Genomic DNA, 18364 nt, shown 5'->3' on the forward strand with positions numbered 1-18364 from the left:
AAAGGGTGAGCCATGGCTCATTAGTGTGCTTTGAGAACAACTGAAATGTGCTGTGAAAACCCCATGTGAGGAAGTAAATGCTCTCCTCCCTCATCGGGCACCTTGCACCTATCCCTGCCGCTCCAGTGACTGATCCTCTGGGGACCGCACCTCTCCTGCAGCCTTTCCTGTCCTTCCTCCCATGCTCCCAGGCCCACCAAGAGGGGCTGCTGGAGTGGCTTCTGGCATGTGAGACCCTGTAGGAGTAGCCTTAGCAGCGGAGCTCCTCTTGCTCCATGAAGTACAGACTGGGAGAGGGCAAACAGTGGAAAATGCAGTACGCCACAGGGTGTGGTCCTCCCCCTGATGCCCTTCTCAACTTTTTTAGCCTCAGTGCTTCTTAACTTTTTTGGCTTCAAGGCTCCCTCCATATCTTTTCTGAATTTAGATTAATCTCAATGATTTCCAACTGGTGTGCTGCAAAATTAAGAAAACTTATGGAGTTATTTTTTAACTGTACATCTCAGTACTTGATTTACTTTAGTAAGAGAATGAATTATGTTATATGTTTTGAAAAAAAATCCCCCCCGCCCCTTTCTGGGTGTAAAAGTAAAGTTTGCCACCAAATTTAATCCAGAAAAAGGGTAAACAAGGTATCAAAAGTTTGGGAAACACTGTATTATAACCATAGAGAAGTAGGGCTGGAAGGGACCTTGGGAGGTCATCTAATCTTACCTCCTTTCCAAGGCAGTGTCATCCATGTTTAAACCATCCTAGACAAGTATTTGTGTAACCTGTTCTTAAAAACTTTGTGAACAATCATCTTGTATAACTATCTGGCATGATGTCCAAAGCATCAAAAACACTGGAACTTGCCATAGGTAAAGCAGGAGGATGGGGACACTGTGAATGTCCTACCACAGCAAGAAGAGAAAGTCATTTGTTAAAACATTATCAGGAGATCCAAAGAAGACCATACCTGCTGCTATGCAGGAAGACAGAGCCCTCCACACTCGGTACCAATCTGGGTAGAATTCCTTCCTGATTCCAGTAGTGGATCCTCTGAGTTGAGGAGCAAGACTTTCCAGGCATGAATCTCTTTTTATTTATTTATTTTTAAGTCCATTGGCACATTCCAGCCAACACCACCCAGCCTTGGCTGGAGCCAAAATCCAAGGATTCTGAGGAAGGCAAAAACCTCTATGGATAACTGCAGCAACCAACAGGATGAGAAATTCCTTCCTAGCCCCACATGGGGGCCAGAGAAGCCCAGAAGTGTGGAAAGAAAGAAACACCCTCTGCTCCACAACATGGAGACCTTGAACACAACATCATGTGTCATACACCCTTACTGGAGACTCAGAAGTCCATTTTCTATCACCCTATACCCTCCACAGACTTAGCCCCGATCCTTTAATCTTCTTTCATAACCAAGGCAATTATTGTAAATTAGTTTTTTTGCTTGAGCTAATAAATTTATATAACTGCTCTTGATGGTATCATAAACCAGAGTCCGTCTTTCATGTTGGATCAAATATGTATAAAAGACATGATTTCTCTTTTTCCTGATCAGTTCCAGTGTGTATATCTGGGAGTGCTGTGCCTATTGTGCTGTGTTTACTGAGATATGTGGGTTGGGCTGGATACTAGCCCCCCGAAATACAGAAGTAACCGGGTGAAATTTAATGTACAGAAAGCCAGTAATACATAGGAAGTCAGTGATCTAATGATTTCTTCTGGGCTTAAACACTTGGGATCAAAACCCTCCTGGACCTCCTTTTAACTATAATTATTGTAGGTTGTGACCATCAGTGATTCCCCCCAAAAGTTAGGAGGACTGCATTCAACTGTATATTTCTTTTTAAGGAAATAGAAATGATAGCTGGAAACTTTAAAGAGGGTGTTTAAAGAAAAAGATAGAAATGTAGATGAAAGATTTGGAAGAAATGGCAACAATATGATGAAACTACTGTTCTTGTGAGATGTTTTCACCCTTTAAGTTCAAATGCTCGATGTCCTTTGGGATCAGTGGGCTGCTGGGGCTCAGATCAAAATCTGAAGTCTGAATTCAGCCTTTGGTGCCATCCACATCAAGACACTACCAAGTCAGTCCCCACATGTTTGACATCACTATATCTTTGGGTTTTTTTCCATACCTTTGCAGACATGCTTGTCCTGATTGGATACAGAACTCATTGATTAGGAATGTTTGCAACTTGATTTTTGAGGCAATTAGCAATGACAGTGGTTTTTATATTAGATTTTACATATAAAAGAAGGCCCCTGAGTCGTGAGGAAAGAGTAAGCGTGTTGCTAGTCAAAAAAATTATGTAGTGCTGCAGGCAATCTTCTCTGTTTGTTTGTATACATCTAACCAGAAAGCTCTTATCAAAAAGTACTTTACTGAATCTGAAAAGGTTAGGGGATATTTTTTGCAGGGGTTATCACACCCAGCTGCTTCATTTTGCCTTAGGCTGTGTAATTCATGTCCATAAAAGACAAAGAAGCAATGGAAGGAAATGATTACAGTGCCCCTGCTAGTTCGCAACAGCAAGCATTTGATTTATTCAGACCTTTTACTTTTATGCAAGGTGGAAATCTTATCCAAGTGCTGCCAACTGTCTCTCTTACAGATGTTGCCATATCAACCTAGGTTCCATTTCCATATCTCTTTTTTCCTATCTGTCAAGCTTATGAAAAATTAGAGTCCTCATACAATCAAAATATCAGCATCCCTTCCTTCCCAGGTAAACTTGTCTTTTTGATTATGAGCATGCAGTCATGTGGAACCCTCATATTGGACATGATCAATGGGACTGCATGAGGACTGTGGGATCTGATCCATTATATTTATCAGGATTTTATTAAACAGCCTGATATAAGAATATTGGATTTTTTTTCTTGTAATAAAATGTTGTTCCAATGTTAAATAGTTTGGTAAATGGCAATATAACACTACTGAGTACTTCAGCTGTAAGCTCCAGACTTGAATTGGATCAAGTCAGTTGTGATCCACTATATTTCATGGAGCAATGGGCGTCGAGCTAGGATTACCATATTTCCAGTATCACAAAAGAGGACACCTGTGTGGGGGGTGAGCAGAAGTGGGGGAGGAGTAGGGGAGGGAGAAGGGGTACATGATTGTGAGTGGCACTGATATGTCCATGCACTCCCTCTGCCCCTCACTACTAAACCACAGGTCCCCCAGTGCCGCTGCTGCCTGTCACTACTGACCAACTGTATGTGCACCAGCCCCCAGCCCTGCCGGTGCCCCTCAGTCCCAAGCCCCAGCCCCCCTGCCCCCACCTTGCTGGTGCCCTTCATTCCCAACCCACAGCTCCCTGTCCCCTGCAGCCTTGCTGGTGACCCTCACTCCTGACCTGCATTCCTCTGCCTGCCCCAGCCCTGCTGCCCACGCAGCTCGCACACACGCACAGGCACACACACTCACGACTGTCTCTCTGTGTCTCTGTCTCTCTTACCTGCAAGCAGAGCACATGATCCCCCGACAGCCAATCACCTTGCTCTGCTGCTTCTAGCTCCAAGCAGTCAAGCTGGAAATGCCAGGAAAAAGCAGAGGGAGAGCAAAAACCCAAATATTTGCTTGCATTTTGAAAAGCCATCCCAACAGGAGAACCAAAAAGAGGACATGTCCAGGAAAACCCTACGTTAGGCTCCCTTAGATGACTCTAAGAATTCTAGCTACACTGTTTATCTTGCTGAAAGTAGAAATGAAAGACCTGATAGCATCGAGACAAGGAAGCAGGATTCAGGAAAGGATTCAACATTTAGGGTCAGATTCCCAATTATTTTCTGGAAACATAGGGCTGGTTGAGAGAAGTGAAGGGGCTGAGACAACCACTCACATTGCTTAGTCCCAGCGTGCTGGCCAGAGCATTCTCTCCCCTGGTTAGGATCAGATTGCGTGCATCCTTTTTGAGGCCACAGCCTGGGGATATGCTATGGAGCATATCTCAGATTGCTATAACTAATGATGGGCTCTGGATAGCACAAACCTACCTTGAGAAAGAAGAAGCTGTAACCAGATTCCTGGTAAGCTCCACAAACCTTGCAGTAAAATACCATATTTTCAGGGTGTGTTTTTAGCAAAAGTTGGGGCTTTCCAAGATTTCCTCTTTTTATGCACTATAATTGGAAGCGTTTTGGGGTATTTCAAAAATTTTTGTTGAGACTGATATTAAGAAAAATGCTACATGAAATGAATAGGTCATGTCTAACAAGAGTTATACATCAGTGCAGTTCCTTTTAATTTGAATTGACCAAGTTCTTAATAAAGTTTCAATTACTTTATTAGGATCAGAGACCAAATTATTAAAAAAAAAATAAAAAATCAATGTTCGTGTTTTAAAAAAATGGATCAGCTGTCACAATATAGTATACTGTTGTGCACAAAGGAAATGTAAAACATTATAACTTCATGTGCTTCATCCATCAACACTTATGTGATAAGAAGAGTTTTGTTCTTTTTTGGCTCTCTCCAGAATCTCACTCCCTTCCTTCTATGGCAGTCTATCCTTTTTATAAATTTGAAAACTTCTCTCCTTTTATTCTGTAGTGTTCATTACTATAATCTCTAAGCACTAATCTATCATCTTGATCAGCCTTAGGAAGGTTTCTGAGAAAAAGACCAGCTCCTTAATTTCTCCTCATCATTTGGATTGCTTAAATCACCTTTTCCTAATAGAAATACACCAGTTTTCAAGCTAATAACTCAGATTCTTATGGCACAGTGCCCTTAGCATCACACATAATTTCAGATAGAATCTAACAGGTGCTGTATAATGTTACAGCAGATTATTCTTTGTTTTAAATAATAGCCCTGTTTAAATAAAATGTTATTTGCCTTCTTACCATTTCTAACTGAGGTCCAAGTTTTCTATGCTTTATCTACAACATTCTTCAAATCTTTCTCTTAGACTGAAGAGCTATGTTTTTGAACAGTAAAATGAATATTGACTGTACCTGTTGCTACCACCAGAAGGTCATCACAATCATATTGAATAATGCAGCACTATGGCTGCAAACCAGGCTTATGAGGCACTAAAGGTCCCAGAGAACAAGATCACTCAACAGTTGGTTGGTAGAGTTTTATCAGTGATATACATGGCCTATTTGACATTCAACCCCCAACTTGGAAAAAAAGAATCAATTTAAATCTGGCTCCTTGAGGAGCCTCCACTATGAAATTGAACAATACCTTGTCTGAGCTACTTCTAGGGAACACTAGCTAATCTTCACACACCCCACGGCACCAGTAAAGAGAAGTTACTTATTTATAGTTTGGCTATATTTTTTATCAGGCTGTTTTATTAGTTTTAGTTGGTTAAATCCCAAATCCTAAACCTTTAATAAGTGCATCCATAATTTCAAGAATAAAATAAAGGACATGACTGTCAGGCTTCAAAGCACAAAAACAAGCCGTTTGAATTGATGAGGATGTTCCAACCCCTAGCCATGTTTTTCTACAGTTATCTGTTAGGGTGACAGGATTTGAATTTTGGGGAGCACTGGGTGTGCAGCTGAATAAAGGCTTTTCTTTGTGTCTCAGCAAAAGCTGCTGGCCACAAGGCAGAATGATATATTAAGAATGACCTTGCAAATGCTTAAGTAAGCAGCTTCCTAGCAATGGGATAATATGCAAGATGCATGATTCCTTGTGTAAGAAGAACAAGATGCAGTCCACCAGCTATCGTCAGGAGATAAAGCAGAAGCAAGACCTTGGAGGTGGTGCTGAAATCAGCAAAGAACCAGAAAGAACCAGTAAGAAATGACAAGTGACTGAAAGAAGTGGAGGTCAAAGTCTTATGCATGCACTCTTAGCAGAGAGACATGTAAATGAATTAAATGCATAGGCAATCCCATGCTAATGAAGTGAACAGTAAACAGAGGAGGAACTTGAGATAGGAGGAGGTATGGGTGGATCCCAAGGAGGGACATAGGTGGAGTGAATGTTGATGAGTATAAACCAAGGTGTATAAAATGTGAAAAGAACTAATGTTCAGGGCTGCTTCCTCTGTTCATAGACTGGGTGTCTGTGAGGGAGCTCACCCGAAGCTGTCTCCATTTTAAATAAAGCTGTTGTGAGCAATGTGTGCAAGTAGTGTTTGCTCCCTGCTTGCTCTGGCTAATGAATAAACAGGATCCATGAGCGATTGAATCATTGTCTCTCTAGTCGTTGGGTGCCACATGGAGTCGGGGTCTAACATCTTGGTGTAGTTGACAGGATTTGACACACATTTGGATCATCCCGATCCTACCAGGGTATGGCTTAGGGGGCATATTAGGTTCTCCTGGGCTGCCTCAGCTATTGTACCCCATCTTTTACATTTTCCCAGTAGCATGGCAGCAGGTTCAGAGGTTTTTCCTCTGAGTGTGTGGATTCAGGGTGACTTCCGTGTTTTTATTGTGAGTTGGGTTAAACAGAATGGGGGTCTGGGACCCTAGGAGAATCCATCTAGTCCAGCTTGGATTATGGCCCGGAGTTGGGTCAAGGGAATTTTATGTAATAACAGAAGCGGGCCTTCTGTAAAGCAACGGCCCTCCAGGTTTTAGCTTGGAGTATTCAAAATTTCACCTCCAAACTGCTGACACCTAAGAGAGAGAGCATCAGAGTAAATCCTGCATTCTGGCTGGTTGTACCTTAACTCTGATGACAGCCCTGGGCTTAGCAGATATAGAATTGTTTAATTGTTTGTATTGTTGCTTTTTTTGTTGTTGCTCTGTATCAATATATACACCTATTAACGACTGGCAGGTGTTGTGGTCAGTCTGAGGGTTGTGTCCATCCAAAACAAAGGTCCAGTCCAACAATTGGCAACTTCACCAGGACACAAGAGCAGTAACCTGACTGATCAGAGAATTTATTAATGCGGAGTAATTTGTTTTAGAGGGGTTAGCTGAAACTTGTAGTAAGGTAAAGTTATATAGGAAGTAACTGAAGTTATAAGTATTGTGCAGGAGATGTTGTTTGTTACTGCTAACCAGGAGACTCTGTTTGTCCAAGTCAGGCAGAGTAGTGCACAGGAGTATATGTTGTGGAAGTATATGCTGTGGTCTGCTTGGAATTAAGTAAGAATCTCCTGTTGTGTTTACAATAGGAAGCTAGAAGCCAAAGAAAGTCATCTCTCTGCTAGAAAGTCTGTGTGAATGAACAGGGTCCTTTGACTTTAAGGTCCTTGAAAAAATAATTACAATCTTCTGTGCAGAAAAGAACAAAAGCAGGTGTGTGTTTGCTGTAAAGTTTGTAAAGTGTAAGTTACTGGTGCAGGTTATAGCAAGACAAAGTGTTATACATGCAGTATAGTTTCAAAGAGATCAAAAACAGCTAGAGCAATGTGAAAGAGACACTCTAGAATCCTGTGTGTATCAGAAAATAAAGGCAGAGAGCACAGAAAGAAACAAGGTATGTTACTAGACGTCTGTTCAGGTAGTAGCAGAGAATTTGTAATTAGAAGTGAGGGGAAACTTAGTTCTCTCTCCCCTGCTTCTCCAGGAACAGTGAAAAGCATAGAAGAGATAAAGATTGTTAACAGCTGTGTAAAAAGAAATCAGTGCCCAGAATTACTTTGAGTTACTCTGAGCAGGGAAAGAGAAGTGAGCTTATCATAGGCATGTTTTGTTTTTCTCTGCAGAGGCATAGTTGAAAGGTTTCCTTTTTAAGGTGGAAAGAGTTTTCCTAAAGGAATTGTGTGTAGTGTGTAATTTGTCACCCACGGTCTTTCAGGGAAACTTTCGTAGTCCTAAAGTGAAGCTTGCTAGGCTACAGAGCTGTAAGGGAAAGAAATTTGACGAATTAATTAGTTTGGAAAGAGCAAGGCAAGAAGGAGCCACTAATAAGAACAAATTGTGAAGCCTGTAGCCCAGAAAAGTTATAGTTAAATCTGTTAAAGAAACGAAAACTAGAAGTTAAGTAAAACCTAGGAAAAGTTTTAGAATTCTAGAGAGTAACTGGAGAAAGAGAAAAAAATCCAATAAAGAGTCTGCAGAACCTTAAAAAAACAAGTAATCTGGCAGTCCAGAGAAGGGGCACAGAAAGAAAAATCACTGTTAGAGCTGCCAGAACCAGGTGCCTGCAATCTCAACTGACCCGAGGGTGGGCCAAGAAGCCCAGAAGTCAGAGACTGTGCCCATAAGAAGTAAAAAAAAACAACAAAAAAAAGCAGAAGAGTGAAAAGTTTAATTCTGAGTATGACCTAAAACCGCCACCCTCCTAGGTGTGGTTACTGTAATACAGTGACCTATAGCAGGGTAGGCTCTGCAAAATGCTGCATAATAACCACCCTAGGGAAGAGGCAAAGGCAAATATAAAGTGCCTTAAAAACCTTAGCTCCCACCTCCTTATGAGTTACCCATCATTAACCAAAGCTAAAGGGAGCATACTCCAACAGGAGAAAAACCCTTGGTGCAAGGTGCAAGGAGGAGAAATGTTTCAACAAGTGCCAGCCTGGCTATAAACCAAGCAAAGCCAGCCACAAGTGTATTAGCTAACAGTAAACTAACCAAAAGGGGTACGCCCCTCCATTTTTGTCCTTTTGTTTTACAGGATGAAACCACCACTGAAGACAAGGAAAAAAATCAAGCTTGACTGTGTTATGTGTAATAATTGTGTTTTACTATGTCTGTAAAATGCTATTATTATAAAGAATCGTGATGTCAACTATGCTAGACTATGAAATGTAAAGCAAAACTTCTTAATAAGCTATGAAATACCTGAAGGGTGGCTACAAAAATGATACAGCATGCAGACCATCACCTCCATGACCTCACAGAGTTCAGCCATGCCAAAAATCAAGAAGGCTACTGAATTTTGTTTTATTGCCATCCTTTGTTTCCCTTTTCCCCCTTTGTTTTTGTTTTATTTGTGTTAAAATTAATGTATTTTAGTTTGTATAGTAAAAGTAGTAATGTAATGTAGTTTTATCAATTCCCAAAATTTATGCAAAGATTAGGAACACAAAGTAAAATGATAAAATCCTAAGGAAAACCAAGGCCTTCCTGTGCAAACAGCATACCTAATTTTCATGACAAGTTAAAAAAGTCCTAACCCTTGATAATTATCCACACTTTTACAGGATAGAAAGGCACTAGTAGTGCTACAATAGCACCAAGCATCTAGTTAATGTTCAGCTGCATGTTCATGCCAATGAAAAATCACAAAATATCCCTATGGTACCATCGTTCCAGTTCCTGGCTCAGTCTCAGGCTAAAAAAGCAAGTAGCCTAAGCACTCTCTCACTTGTCATCAGTTATAGGCAAAAGGTCAGTCCTCTGAGTAACACAAAAGCACCATCTACCTTGCCAGGCCCAAGGGCTGTATTGTGCGGAGAGAGTGATGGTGTCTGGAAAATCAGCTGGGTTTCTCTTTTGCTGCCTATACTAATTGTGACAGAGTGTTAGGGTGACAATAATGTGGATTTTGGGGAGCATTGGATCTGCTGCTGGAATAAAGACTTTTTGCTGTGTCTCAGCAAAAGCTGCTGGTCACAAGGCAGAATGATATATTAAAAGTAACTTTGCAAAAGCTTAAGTAAGCAGTTCCCTAACAATGGGACAGTGTGCAAGATATATGATTCCTTGTGTAAGGAGAACAAGATGCAGCCCACCAGCTATTGTCAGGAGATGAAGCAGAAGCAAGACCTTGGAGCTGAAGAAGGAGTCAGCGAAAAACTGGAAAGAACTAGCAAGTGACCGGAGGAAGCAGAGGTTCACAACCTTATGCATGCACTCTTAGCAGAGAGGCATTTAAATGAGGGCAATGCGATTCCATGCTAATGAAGTAAACAGTAAACAGAGGTGGAGCTGGAGATGGGATGAGAAATGGGTGGAACAAAAGGAGGGGTGGAGGTGGAGTGAATGTTAATAAGTATGAACCAAGGTGATAAAATGTGAAAAAACTAATGTTCAGGGCTGCTCCCCATGTTCATAGACTGGGTGTCTGTGGGGAAGCTCCACGGAAGCTGTCTCCATTCCAAATAAAGCTGTTGCGAGCAATGTGTGCAAGTAGCGTTTGCTCCCTGCTTGCTCTGGCTAATGAGTAAACAGGATCCATAAGTGATTGGATCGTTGTCTCTCTAGTCGTTGGGCGCAACATGGATTCAGGGTCTAACATTATCCATTACAGGGTTTCTACCCCATTTCTCTGAATCAGCTGGTATTGGGTAGTGGGCACATTGTTTGATTCACTATGTTAGTTCTTTTCCTCTACCATGGCACCATCAATGGTAGTTTACACAGGGCATGTCTACATACGCATCAATGGCTGTAGTTACTGTGCACTGCTACTACTGAGCAATAGTGCCAGCACATGTCTTTTTAGTGACACTAAGGTGTAGTAGACTAATTCTGCTGTGCATTAACACAATAGCATGGCTTTTGCCATGATGCACTAATGCACAGTAGAATTAGTCTACTGTGCATTTAGCATCTTGTGTAGACATGCCCACAAAGAAGCAAAATAAATGCTCAGGAACAGAACTATGCCTCATTCACTAAGATCCTTGTTACTCAGCAATTTTGATGGCTCCTAGAGCTCTTAGCACTTGAATTGCCAGCACATTAACACCTGAAACTAATTTTAAGCACTCATTATGCAGCTCAAAGTTACACCACTCCAGAGCAGGATTATCTCTGATCCATGTTACCCAGCTCATGTTACACTAAGGTGTAACCACTCTAGACTACACTTCAGTGTAAATACCCTTCCCCACTAGTTTAAATTGGGCCCACTCCCCCCCCCACCCTCCCCAGCACTACAGATCCCCACTTACTACCTTTCTCCTCCTCCCCTCTTACTTGTGGCTGCCCATGCTTTTCTGTGGCAGCAAGCAGGGAAGGATTAAGTTACCTACCCAGCCACTGGCTAACCCTTTGGGAAGGCCCTGGGAGCCCCGGGGGACAGGGAAGAGCAAAGGGCGGGGGGTTCAGGAGCTGGGGGGAAGTAGGGGATCCTGGAACTGGGGGGGGGGGAGGGGGAGTGATTCTTACCTTTCGGTCCTCCTACTGGCTTGAAGTGTGACTGCTTGAAACTCAAAATAGCGCTAACACCAGTCAACATTTGTGTGGTTCACAGCATAAAGTATAACAAGGCCATAACAGTGATCTCTTAAAGTAGAAAATGAGGCATATTAGCAGGGAATCACTTCGCTCTGTGTTGTGCTGTTGCTACTTTTTTGATAAAAAGGGAATTTCCATCATTGTACTTTTGGTTTCTTTCATGTATATTTAAATACATATACAAAACTTAACATTTAAAATAAACACATATTTTACATTCAGTACAAAAATAAGAAATGATTGCATACAATAATCTATATAACACTACCACCACCACCACTACTACTACTACTACGAATTTGTATGGATTTAAAATAGAGATGAACTCAAGTTGGAACTTTTGGAACTAAATTTCTTATTCACCTAAATGGAGAGTTTCACATTTTTGGTAAATAGACAAGGCAAAAAAAAAACAACAAAAAACAAAACTCAATTCTTGACTCAGGCTCGGATTCTAAATATCTTTGATTTTGTAAGTGTCTGGATTTGGGGTGTTGTTCTGTCCCCATCTAGAATGTGAAACTGTTGTTTGTATCTACTAACAACATATCCCATTATTTCTTTATGGTTAGATTATTAAATTATTGTGATATACACACATGTATATGTGGTGAATATTGGTAAATTTGGGCCTTGAAATGGAAACCATTTGTGCATTATTCAGAGATCAATTCATGCAAATATTGAAAATAATTTATAATAAATAAGGCTAGGCAATTTAATAGAAAGCTGATATTCTCTAAAGGTCGAGTTTATTGTACTGTTAGATATTATTATTTTCTGGAATATTAAGACTGAATACTTTTATTCTTCCTCCTTTAAGATATATTAATGGCAAAAAAAAAAAAGTATACAGAAGTGCAATTTCTCTGAAATACTTTATAATATGAGAAATATTATAAATATACATATTTGCTGTTAAAAGGAGTTACTGATACTCACTGAGTGAATAATAGATTTTACAGGTGCTGAGTAAGTTACTCATAAATGCATGTAATTTCATTAAAAGGTTTCTTAAATAGTTACATTAAGGACACAAAAGAGGCACTGCTATTTTTCTGAAAAAGGGAGGTAGGCACTCATCTAGTACAACATTCCCATCTGACCATAATGAATGTAATGTCACTGATGATATTTCAAAACAATTCAGCACCACAGGTTATTCATTTTTATAATCTTCATAGACCAATAGGTGTTGCAACATTTTTGAATTTTATGGATAGTATAGATTTTATGTCCTAATGTGCAGGAAGTTAATAGTCACAGTGATCTGAAGGGTGATGATTTCACTGATAATGATAAATGGATTGAAGAGTTGATGGATGTACTTAACCTAGTGGAGGTTAATGATGGTGCTCCTAAAAGATTTGATTTGGGAGTGATAAATTAAAGGTGACCTGAAAAGGTAAAGTACCAAATTCCATTTACTTAACCAATATGTGCTCAAATGCCCCCAGTGAAATAGCCAGGCTAAAAGGTGCATTGAATGCATTATTACCTAAACATGAATTTTGTGTGTGTGTGTGTGTGTGTGTGAGAGAGTGTGTGTGTGAGTGTGTGACTAATCCTGTGGAATCTATGCCATCTGCTCTTGGCTGGCTCTTACTCCAAAGTGACTTACAATGGTAACTCACTCTATATCTCTCATATCATCATAAGGCCACTATTGTAAACATTAACTTTTGAATGACAACCATTTTACGTGCTATTATAATGTGATTACTTCAAAGACCATTGGCTGTATTAGGGTTTTGTTACTGAATCCCATATGAGGTCTTAGTTCATTACAAGTGCCTGTCTTCTGATAATCAAAAAACACTTCTATAAAAATGACTAAAATAGCATGTGGGATAATTTTTGGTTAGCAATTGACCAGTTGTAAAATTTTGAAATGATTGTGGCTCTCTCTAGCTGCACATTCCACTATATGGTACTGTAGCAGGCGACCCTAGCCCTGCTACCAGAAGGCACGTCTGCCCCTTTAAAGCCAGAACTTTCTGGGCACGGAGGGCTGGAAAAGAAGAGGTTAAATGCTGAGCCTGGCCAGCTAGTCATCTGACCAGAAGGGGCAGGACTATAAAAACCCTGGGCCGAGTGGCAGTTAGTGGGGTAATTGCTAAAAGAGAAGGAGTGCCTCAGATAGCTCTATGAAGGAGCAGCCTAAAGATGGTAAGAGAGGAGCCATGGAAGCCCCAGAGAGGCAGGCAACCACATCACAGCAAGAACGTGAGCTGATGGTGGGGAGTGAAGCATGAACCCTGTGAATGTAAGCAGACATTTTTTTTTTGTCTTTTTTTTCACATTAGCTGGGGGCAGTTATTACCCATGGATGGGACTGTTTATTTTTTTTTTCTTTTGATTAATGAATAAGACTGGCGGTTTGGGTAAGGCTATTAGGGGAAGGAGGAGGCCTCATTTTTGGGTGACCCACTACGGAGTAGGGACCCTGGCGCCAGCATGGGCGCAGCTTTTTGGGGGCACAGACCCTGGTGCCAGTGCGGGCACAGTTTTTTTGGGGGCACAGACCCCGGCACCAACACAGGCATGGCTTTTTTGGGGCACAGACCCTGGTGCCTGAAGGCACAACTTTAAAAAAGCCAGGGAGGTCTGGTGCGCCTGTGGTGCAGTCTTGTTTTGTTTTGGGTTTTTTTTTTTGGACTGAGAGGGTGCAAGGTTGGGGTCATTCCCTGGTATTGAACTTGTGGTCCCCTGGCTGTGGGGCTGACACCCGGGACTCTGGGCCAGGAAGGGCCGGGCCCCAGATGGGAGCAGAAAAAGGGGCCACGAGCCTCAAGACATTGGAAAAGGCTAGAGCCTCAGAGTCAAACCCTGTTTAGTGGGTCTAGATGGGGAGGCCTAGCTAGAGAAAAACAGGGGTCAGGCCCACACAGGGGAAAGGCCCCAACATATACTATACAATAGGCAGCCTTCCGCTCGCAAGAACATCATCATAATAATTTCCATCAAGACGTGGCAGGCAAGTATAGGGCGGGACATAACCCCAAAGGCGGCTCCAAGGGCACCCCATGCCAGGCGCGGATTACTAGGAAGATGGCACTGGGAAGGGTGACCTGTTACAGGTACCAAGATACCTAGAACTATTATTCAGTATTTTAATATGGGATGTAATATGGGATGATTCAGTATTGTACTGTAATATGGGACACATGCCCCAGGTGCCACCTAAAGAGATGGAAATCAAGACTCTTAGTAGAGATGATATTTTTTATTAGACCAACATGATTTTTGAAAAAAAAAAAATTCTTTAGTTGCAAGCTTTCAGGAACAAACACCCTTCATCAGGCATTGGAAAAAGAATTGTTGAAGTTCTCCTGAGTAGAAATAAAAGTTCATATTTCATAGGATTTCACAGAGGAGTTTGTGACAGGGGGCCACCTGGGGCCGAGCTCTGTGGCTCACCCGTCTGTCACCATGACAGGGGGCCTACTCAGGGCCGAGCTCTTCGTGGCCCGCCCACCTGTCTCTGGGCAACCGCCCGCTTATCTCGTCCGCCACGCCTTTGATGATAATTGACTCATATATCGATGTCAATTAAGCAGGAGGCTGCCCATTGTAATGCCCCGATGCCAGGGGCGCTCTGCGGCTGTGACCTCCCCTAATACCACAGACCAAGCCTCGCAGATGGCATCATGGTGTTACTATAATCACTGGGCCCCAGAATCGTCCTAACAGGACCACTCTCTGATCCTTCCTATCAGGCGGCCACTCCGCCTTCATCCGGGCTACCTAGCCCCCCCCGAAGCCTTGTTCCCCTCTTGGGTGTGGTTCCCCCGGAACCTTTGGCCTCTTGCCCTGGCCCACCTCAAGGCCATTTGGGACCCCAGGCCCCCGGCTCTTGGGTGTCCCTTGCGGTGGGCCCCCGGCCCTTTTGACTACCGTAGTCCTGGCCCCAGCTTGGGCCAGTCGAGGGTACTCTCCCCTTCAGGCTGGGTCTCTCTAGCCGCTCACTCTGTCACTGGGCCTCACCGTGCCACTACTCCCCGTCCTCTCGGGGGCAACCGCAGCACCACGCCCACATCACTCCCACTCTCGGGGTCCGCCCTCTCTGGGCCCCTCGCAACACTGGCCCATCTGGGCCCCCCAACAAACTCAAGGGTAACCTACCTGGTGGTGGTGGGAGCTAGGGGTTAAGGCGCCCTGACCCGCCTTTCACCGGGGTGATCACTGGCCTGGTATTTCCTGGGGGCTCCCACGCCACTGAGAGCCTCACCAGACCACCCACTCCCGGCAGGGTGCAGTTTCAGGTCATGCCCAGGACCAGGAGCCTCCTGCCAACCCCTTGCAGCTCCCCCTTACCTCCGGTCGTTCACAGCAGCCCTACGGCCAGGTGATGTTGCTGCCTGGCCCCCTGCAGCCAAACTGCCTTGTTTATATAAGCAACCTAAGCCTCAAAATGGCTGCCCTAATCAGGCACCTGGAGGCTGCCAGCTCCAGGCCCTTAAAGTGGCGGAGACACCCTGTGCTCTGCCACACACCTCCCCCCTTAAATCATGACTGCCCCCTCCTGGAGCTCACTCATCGTCGCCCCCTCACTGGGGCCTCTCATCACCGCCCCCTCGCTAGGGCCCCCCCTGTTCTCGAGCCTCCGGTCTTTTAGGCCCCACGCACTGCTATCTTCTCAACTGGGCTCACCGTCCTGCTGTTCCTTCCCCCGAAGCTACTTTCCCCTCTCGGGTGTGGTTCCCCCGGAACCTTCAGCCTCTTGCCCTGGCCCACCTCAAGGCCAGTTGGGACCCCAGGCCCCGGGCTCTTGGGTGTCCCTCGCGGTGGGCCCCTGGCCCTTTTGACTCTCATGGTCCTGGCCCCAGCTTGGGCCAGTCGAGGGTACTCTCCCCTTCGGGCTGACCACCACAGGACCCTGCCCCCTCGAGGCCTATTGTTGTGCTGGCCTTCTACCGGGCTCGATGTACGGCCCCTCTCGGGCCCCTCGTCGCTGGCCCCCTTCACACTGGGGCCTCTCACTCTACCGCCCCCTCACACCGGGGCTATGCAACCCACTGGTTGCAAGTGGCAGGTGCACACAAAGCACTGCCACAGAGTTGATAGATTGAAAACTCCTCTGGGCAATCACTTCATAGCTGGTATGAAGCCTCTCACCTCCTGTAAGGATCTGTGATGATGCAAATTACCTTGAAACAAAGGCAGGAGCAGGATCTCTGGTTTCAGGTAGTCACAGTTGCTTCCTGCTTGGGAAAATATGAAGATTTAATTTCAAAAAATGAAAAAAATCTTGGTCTAATAAAAGATATCATCTCTACTATGAGTTCTGATTGCCTTTTCCTCTAGACCAATATGACTACAACTTGGATACTTGATACATGGAAGATACCGTATTTTAGCCAATTTTAAAAAATGAAATCTTCATATTTTCCCAAGCAGGGAGCAACTGTGAACACCTGAAACTGGAGATCCTGCTAAAATGGCAAACCAGCCACAAAGAAGATAATACACAAAATATGTGGAACATCTTTGTTGCTCATTTGTAGAGCACCATAAATTGAATATGTAACCGCCTTTTGCCAATGATGATAATCAGCTGAGTGTTGGGACTGATATGGGAATGGGCTTGTTACTGGGACTGGGACAGTCCTGGTCCTGATGGCAAAAAAGTTTTGCTAAGGAAGCAGACTGCAAGGTTTTAGATGTACCAGGGCACAGTGGCCCTAGGGCCAGGACAACAGTCAGCTGATTGCCTGGGGTATCAAAATGGAGGTAAGGCTGTCCCACAATCAGCTGACTGCCAGCCCAGCCCTGAACAACCCCAGGTGTGGAACCTTCTGGGGATTTGGGGGCAGCCCTTGGTCCATAACAGAGCTGTCTCCTGCCCAGTCTTCAGTGAGGCAGTTGGGTTCAGATTAATTTTGTGACTCATTCCAGACATTGCACGTCTATGCACATCTGATACAGCAGGAATCATGATGTTTGGGATGAAACATAACATTTCTTTGATCCCAGTCATACCTTTGTTTTAATGTCTTCCAGGGGCCTGAGACTAACAACCCCTTTATGTGTTGTCCTCATCCTCCCATAACAGGACTACAGAACCAGTACACTGGGGGTGTTCGCACATGCATCTTTTAAGCAGGCTTGGCCTAAATTAGCCATTTTTAAGGCGCATTAAGGTGAGTGCCTACATGTGCATGCCCTTAATGTACCTTTAAAATGGTGATTTAAGGCTATGTGAGCATAAAACAGGTATCAAATTTAGGTGCAAATAGCTAAGTCACATTAGTGCATGTGTAGATGCTCTAATGTGCATTAAAGCAGTGTATATCAATGGATACATAATGTGTTAACGCACATTAGCGCATCTGCATATTCGCTAATGCAACTTAGCTATTCACACCTAAATTTAGCGCACCTTAATGAGCATTAGCACATCCATGGATAGACGTGTGCCTGCCTAAATTGCCTTAATGCACCTTAAGTAAAGGTGAATTAAGTTTAGGCATGCGTAAATACATGTGTAGACATGCCCACTGATGTATAGAAGAGCTTCTCTAACAGTGTGCATATTATGACCCATCTGCAGATATAAAATATAAGACTGCCACTTCTTTAGCAAGTATGAAATTAACTTACAACTTTGTTTAAAGTTCATCTTTTCTTTGCGCTTTATGTGTATTCTAGCTCCATGGAGATTTTCGGGACAAATCCTATTTCACCCTTATGTGCCAAATTGACACTTGCTTACCTTGTACATGCAATTTTTGATACTTAAAATATTGATTTTAGGTTCTATTTACCCCTGTGTGTCAGAATAGAACTAACTAGCTGCATATGGAACTCCAGCACCCCCTAAGAATTTGGTTGGAGAAGAACCCTGACTAGTGACTGTTTGACACCAGAGGAAGAGAGACTTCCCACCTTTTAAACAAATAGTTTAGTGCAAAGGTTCCCAAATTTTTTCTTACTGAGTACACCCTTCCAGATTTACCAGCTGCCCACATACCCCTACTAGCATATGTTTTATATTTTAAGCCCTTAACATTAATTATTATTATATGAAAATTAAATCTGCCATTGCACATTTTCTCCTGTGTACCTCCCAGAAATGTTTTGTGTACCCCAGGGGTATGCGTACCACAGTTTGGGAGCCCCTAGGTTAGTGATTAGGTAACATGCCCAGGGAGAAAGAGATGGGAAATCTTGGCTTCCCTCATGCAGAGGGGTTTGGAACCTGCATGTACTACTTCCCAGGAAAGTGCATTAACTCTTGGGCTGTGGTTTAGGAGTAGCTGTTAGTTTTCATCTGGAAACTAGCACACTGGACAGCCAAGAAGGGAATGTA

Source organism: Alligator mississippiensis, chromosome 1 (genome assembly GCF_030867095.1).
Source record: "Alligator mississippiensis isolate rAllMis1 chromosome 1, rAllMis1, whole genome shotgun sequence".
NCBI lineage: Eukaryota > Metazoa > Chordata > Crocodylia > Alligatoridae > Alligator > Alligator mississippiensis.